This window comes from Poromitra crassiceps (assembly GCF_964638095.1).
Source record: "Poromitra crassiceps genome assembly, chromosome: 7".
Lineage (NCBI taxonomy): Eukaryota > Metazoa > Chordata > Actinopteri > Beryciformes > Melamphaidae > Poromitra > Poromitra crassiceps.
In genome coordinates this window covers 50276995-50283910 of record NC_139628.1, presented here as the reverse complement: position 1 = coordinate 50283910, position 6916 = coordinate 50276995, and positions in this window count along the sequence as shown.

Below are 6916 nucleotides of genomic sequence, written 5' to 3'. Positions count from 1 at the left end.
ATACACATTCAATACTTCCAATATCTCCATAGGAGACGCGGGGGGCATTGATCCACGTAGCACCGTCAAAAAAAAAAAAATTATTTTTTTGACGTATTAATACGTCAATGGCAGTGAACCGCTGGATTTTTTTTGACGTATTCATACGTCAGTGGCAGTCAACGTGTTAAATTAATGTAAATATGGACGAACTGACTAAATTTCTACACCCACTGGCCAAAATGGGGCGTGGTAATGCACATGACCAATCACAAAATGTCGCCTATCGTCCAAGCTGATTCATGTAACACCACAAAACTTTGTGGAAAAGTAGGTCATGGGCCAATATTATATATTATATACTGTATAAACTGTAGACTGTATAAACAGGTGAGTTATATTAACCCCCCCATACAGTTGTTATGAAACGTGATATTAGCTAAAACACCAAAACTTGATATTATCATTTTTTACCAGGAAATGACTCACTTTTGGAGCCAGTCTCAAGTGGCCATTTGAGGAACTGCAGTATTTGGTACTTCTGCATTGGCCTAATTTTTCACAAATGTGGAGTCCAACTGCAGTAGCTTGCCAAATGAGTTGACGAGAAAACATATTAACCATTCAAAATTCAACTCTGCTCTGCTGGAGTTTCTCCCAATACTTGCATTCACTAGAATAAGCTGTCACATGCAAACAGTAAGTTTAGTAATTAATGAATTGATTGTTTTTGAAAAATGATTTTAAATAAATATTTGGCCTGCAGTAAAAAATGCAGACCTGGGGCCGGATTCACAAATGATTTACATCTCTCACAAATTCACATCTTGTACCCTGTAAATTTACATATTGTACCCCGTACAAGAAGTGAATTTACCCTGTAAGTAGCCTAAAGGTGTGGTGATGTGGTACCCTGTACTTACAGGGTAAATTCACTTCTTGTACCCCGTACTTACCCTGTAAGTACAGATTTGGTACCCTGTATGATAGAGAAAATTTAAATCAAATTAGCCTTTATTTAGACAATCACTAGTTATTAATATATTCATATACATTTCCATTTTGTCTCTGAGACATGGCTTTGTGAAGGGAAAGAAGAAGAGGTTGAACTGGATGGATATGTGTTGTTTACAACTAACAGAGAACAAAAAAAGGGAGGTGGAGTAGCCTTATTTGTTAACAATGAACTAAACTGCAAAATAGTAAAGGAAATGTCAACTACAATACAGAATGTGATGGAATGCGTAACCATTGAAATTATAATGGAAAATTCTAGAAACATAATTGCAAGCTGCATTTATAGAAAACCAGGTTCCTGCTTAGACATATTTAAGGATGTGATGGTTGATATGTACGAACAAATGAATTCTATGAAAAGGGTTTTTCTGTGTGGAGACTTTAATGTAGATCTGCTAAACCCGAATGAACAAAAAGAAAACAGTGATTTTATTGACACTATGTATAGTTTAGGTCTACTCCCTACTATCTTAAAACCTACAAGGATAACCAGTAACAGTGCAACATTAATTGACAACATCTTTACTAATGAACTGGGGAGTAAAATTGTTAGTGGACTGCTCCTATGTGACATAAGTGATCACCTTCCAGTATTTGCCACCTTTCAGAACCTTCTCAAGAATAAACCAAGCAATGATACTGTTAACAATAAATGGATGAGGCTTAAAACAGCAACTGCCATAGAGGGTCTTAAGGATGACTTAAGGAAGCAATGCTGGAGCGAGGTCTATTCCAAATATGATCCCAATGAATCATATGAGGAATTCTTGAGAGTATTTAACACCCTTTATGACTCACATTGCCCTATAAGAACTCAACTGAGGAAAAACAAATATGAAAGTAAGCCCTGGATGACCAGGGGGCTGGAAAATGCCTGTAAAAAGAAGAATCTCTTATATAAACAGTTTCTAAAAGTGAGAACCAAGGAAGCAGAAAGTAAATATAAGAAGTATAAGAATAAATTGACAAATATAATGAGAATCTCCAGGAAGGATTATTAAAATAAATTGTTGGAAAAGCACAAAAATAACACACAGGGCACATGGAAAGTGCTCAACACTATTATTAAAAAGGGAACTGGAAAATCAGGTTACCCAACCTATTTTATTAAAAATAATCAATCAATCCCAACCACATCTAAGGAAACGGCAAATTAATTCAATGACTACTTTGTAAATGTAGGCTTTAATTTAGCAAAGGACATCACCGTTCCTTTAGAAAGGGATGAGGTTGAGGATAGTATCACCAGAAACCCAAACACCATCTTTTTGAAGAAAGTAGGTGAGAATGAACTGGTAGATGTGGTTCGCAAGTTTAAACATAAAAAATCCACAGACTGTACAGATATTGATATGGCACTAGTAAAATATATTATAGAGTATATAGCCAAACCACTCACACATATTTGCAATCAATCATTTCTTACCAGTATTTTTCCAAATTCAATGAAAATAGCCAATATATAAAACCGGAGATAAGCACACCTTTTCAAACTATAGACCAATTTCTCTTCTTCCTCAGTTCTCAAAAATAATAGAAAAACTCTTTGCCACTAGATTAGATCACTTCATTGAAAGCCACACCCTTTTGAGTGAACATCAATATGGATTCAGGTCAAAAAGATCAACTGCAATGGCAGTGATTGATCTGACTGAACAAATATCTACAGCCATTGATAACAATGAACATACAGTTGGGATCTTCATAGACCTAAAAAAGGCATTTGACACTATTGATCACACTTTACTGATGAGAAAACTGGAAAGATATGGAATCAGAGGAAATGCACACACATGGCTTACCAACTATCTTGCAAACAGAAAACAATATGTGCAGTTAAATGAAGTCAAATCAGATCAGTTGCAAGTAACATGCGGAGTTCCCCAGGGATCAATCCTGGGACCAATACTGTTCACTTTATATATAAATGATATTTGCAATGTATCAAAGCTCCTTAAATGTGTACTTTTTGCCGATGATACCACCTTGCTATGCTCTGGAAAGGACTTGGCTGAGCTTCTCAACATTGTTCAAAAGGAACTTAAATATTTGAAACTTTGGTTTGACATTAATAAATTATCTTTAAACATAAATAAAACAAAATTCATATTATTTGGATACCGTCAAACCAATAACCTGGCACAAATCATGATCAATAATATCAAATTAGAAAGAGTATATGAGAACAAATTTTTGGGTGTTATTATTGACCATAAACTGAGCTGGAAGCCGCATGTAAACCATGTCAAGTCAAAACTATCGAAAGCAATAGGAATATTACATGAAACAAAGGACATCTTCAATCACAGTTCCCTACTCTTGCTGTACAATTGTTTCCTAGTCCCATACATTAATTACTGTGTGGAGGTCTGGGGACAAACATATAAATCAATAACTAATCCGGTTTTTATTTTACAGAAAAGGGCAATCAGGCTCATAAACAATGCAGATTACTACGCATCAACCAACATTGTATTCATAAACTCACATACTCTAAAATTCAATGACTTGGTGGATTTTAAAACCGCTCAGTTTATGTTCAAAACAAATAATAATATGCACCCTGACTGTGTTCAGAGGCTCTTCCAACGCAGAACCAGTCCTTACGAACTAAGAGGAACATCTATGTTTATGAAAACAAAAACAAGAACGAATGTGAAACAGAGATGCATCTCAGTAAAAGGGGTGAACCTGTGGAACAATTTTGATGATGAAATGAAACTGTGCAACTCACTTAAGACTTTCAAAAATATGTATAAATGCAAGATTATAGATAAATATAAAACAGTGGTATAGCCATATTATATATATATATATATATATATATATATATATATATATATATCTATGTATATAGATATATGTTTATATATATATTACATTATATATTATGGAATTTCGATGCTTCTTAGCCGAGACAACGCCAGTTTGAGTAACATTTTTTATTTTATTTTTTATTTTTCTTTATTTCGTTTCTTTCATTCTCTAAATATTTTCTTTTGCACTACAAAGGCTTTTTGAGACTGTGTTAAAAGGGTAGACAAAATAAGCCCCGGCTTCAGTCTACACCTTTTGGTCCTGTTTGATCCACATGAAAATTCTTGTATTGATTATTGATTTCTGGAACAATATGACCAAATAAACTAATCAATCAATCAATTTTAGTTACATATAGTTATGACACAGACAGACTTCATATTTAGATAACCTGTGCACATACACAGACAGACATATTTAGATGACCTGTGTACATACACAGACAGACATATTTGGATAACCTGTGTACAGTACATACACAGACAGAAGTATTTAGATAAACTTGTACCTTACATTTGCAGCTCCTCTCTATCGCACACTGTGCCCTGTCACCATGCCACGGTGCCCTCTACAGGGCCAGAATAATAGATAGGTTGAGTCTACAGAGTAGCCTTCAAGTGTGCGTCAAGAGAGATGTCATCTGATGTGTGGGTAACACTTTACTTGGATAGTCCGCCTACAGATAGTCTACAGAGTATTAGTAATGTTTCAACAGCTTATTAGTTGACATTCAACAATTCATCAATTCAGCTTAATCTGTAGATGTTTAACAGATGATCTATAGAGTATTATGTGACAATTCATGAACATATCTACATAGTTTCATAATAAATTAGTTGAACTTGAACTATGCACTCAACCTATGCTTTACAGATGTCACAAATATTCAACAATTTGTAAACTATTTAATTAATATTAGTTGAACCTTCTAATTATCAGCAATTCTAATTATCAGCTCAGAATAAATTAGTTGAACATGACCTATGCACTCAACCTACAGTATGCTGTAGCCAGGGATTTTGGGCCCCATGAAAGGATATCACATCGGGCCCACGGATGCCGGCGTCCGAAGGGCGGCGGCGGAAAGTTTTGGCCATTTGAAGCCCAATTTAGAGGAATATCTCATTTTAAATTAATATTCAGCTCAGCTTAGAGACTATTGTAATGTCATTATTTGCCTTTTCTCAATCACCTCTATATCAGCTATACCAGCTCTCCTTGCCCTGTTGAATCATCATGCTCTCTTTCTGCCCTGAATACACCACAGTGAACAAAGAAATGCTATCACTAAACTAATGACTAGAAAGAATATTGATACACATATGGAGTCCAACAGGAGTCTTTTATTATTAACATGAGATGATTATTCAGTCTTGATACATGTTTTCTCCTTTTCTCACTCACCATGTCACCTCTCCCTGCCCTGTTGGCATCATCATCATGCTATAAGAAATGTGTTAAAGGCCATTTTTTTAGGGCCCCTGTCAGTCAAGGGCAGGGCCGGTTCCAGAACAAGATGACTAGGGATGCATCCTAGATAGGAAGGGGTGCAGATGGCCGGCCGAAGGCCGGGCCCAAATTTGACATGTTATTTTACTAAAAATAATGCATTTTACCATCATTTCAAGTAGAATGATACCACCCAAGCAAGAATATTTCAAGTGTTTCAAGTGCTTTACTGAAATATTTGGACCATATAATGATAATACAATTATCTCAACCTCAAAAGGTTACATATAGGTGCCAAAAAGCCATAAATTCACATCAAAGAACAAAGAAAAACAACAATTATAATTCAAGTTTAAACAGTAAGTGTGCAGCTGCAGCATTTATTATTAAAAAAAAAAAAAAAAAACTTTTCAACTGAGCATGCAGACAATTAAAATAAGGGTGCAATGCATGCTTTTGCACCCCCGTAGAACCGGGCCTGGTCAAGGGCCCTTGGAATCGTCCACACTTTCCTCCCTCTAGCTACGGCCCTGGCTGCAGGGAAATGGATAGGATATTCACGAGCCAGGAACTACCCTGCTTCCCCTCTAGTGCCTGGAGTTGACCCTGAACAATCAAACAATGTTTCATAAGTAACGTTAGGCATATTTACGACTGTTACATTCATTATCCACACAAGACGGTAACGTTATTAGTGGAGCTCGGTGGTCATTTCTATAAATGTAAATCAATATTAGTTAGCTGCGATTAGCATCAAGCTAACGTTATACTAATGTGCAGTCCCACTGCAGCGACAGTAACTGCAATCAGAGCCTTCTCCCCCGGTACCGTCTAATAGTTGACCAAACTGAACAGTCAAACAATGTAGCCTACCATAAGCATAACAGACAGTAACGTTAGGCATATTTACGACTATTACATTCATTATCAACACGAGACGGTAACGTTATTAGTGGGACTGGTGGTAATTTCTATAAATATAGCTAAATCTATTAGTTAGCCGCCTATAGCATCAAGCTAACGTTAGAATAGGCAGTCTCACCACCGCAGCTAACTGCAGTCAAACAATAATGTTCCATGACCATAAGCATAACGGTAGTAACGTTAGGCATATTTGTGACTGTTGCATTACTTCACACAAGACGGTAATGTTAGCGGAGTTTCTGACCAGGTGGTAAATCCATTAGCAAGCAGCTAACGTTATCTGGTCAAAACCACATTACAGCAACTACAAGCAGCAAGGTCCCTCCAAGAACCGAAAACACAGTCCCGACTCTAGTTTTCCCCCGATGACGGTCACATTGCTGCTGTCTGGCCAGACGGGCTTCACTAGATAAATATGTATTTATTTTGTGTGGAATTTTTTCTGGCGTCTGTGTTGTTGTTGTTTGCTTTTGCTGGCAGCTAGCGACAAACGTAACGTGACACTTCCTGTTAGCCATCTTCTTCGTTGATATTTCCGCCAGAGCCATGGGAACAAGAGGCATGCTCGTGAACAAGCAGAACGTCACATCCGCCAAATTTGCCCGTGACCAGCAAGAAAAATCCTGCAATATCTTTGCAATGGGTGAACGCAGAGAGACGCGGCTGGGCTCGTTTTTTAAGTTACGGAATGGCACATTCACTCATTGGTAATAGAAAACACGTTGTGAAC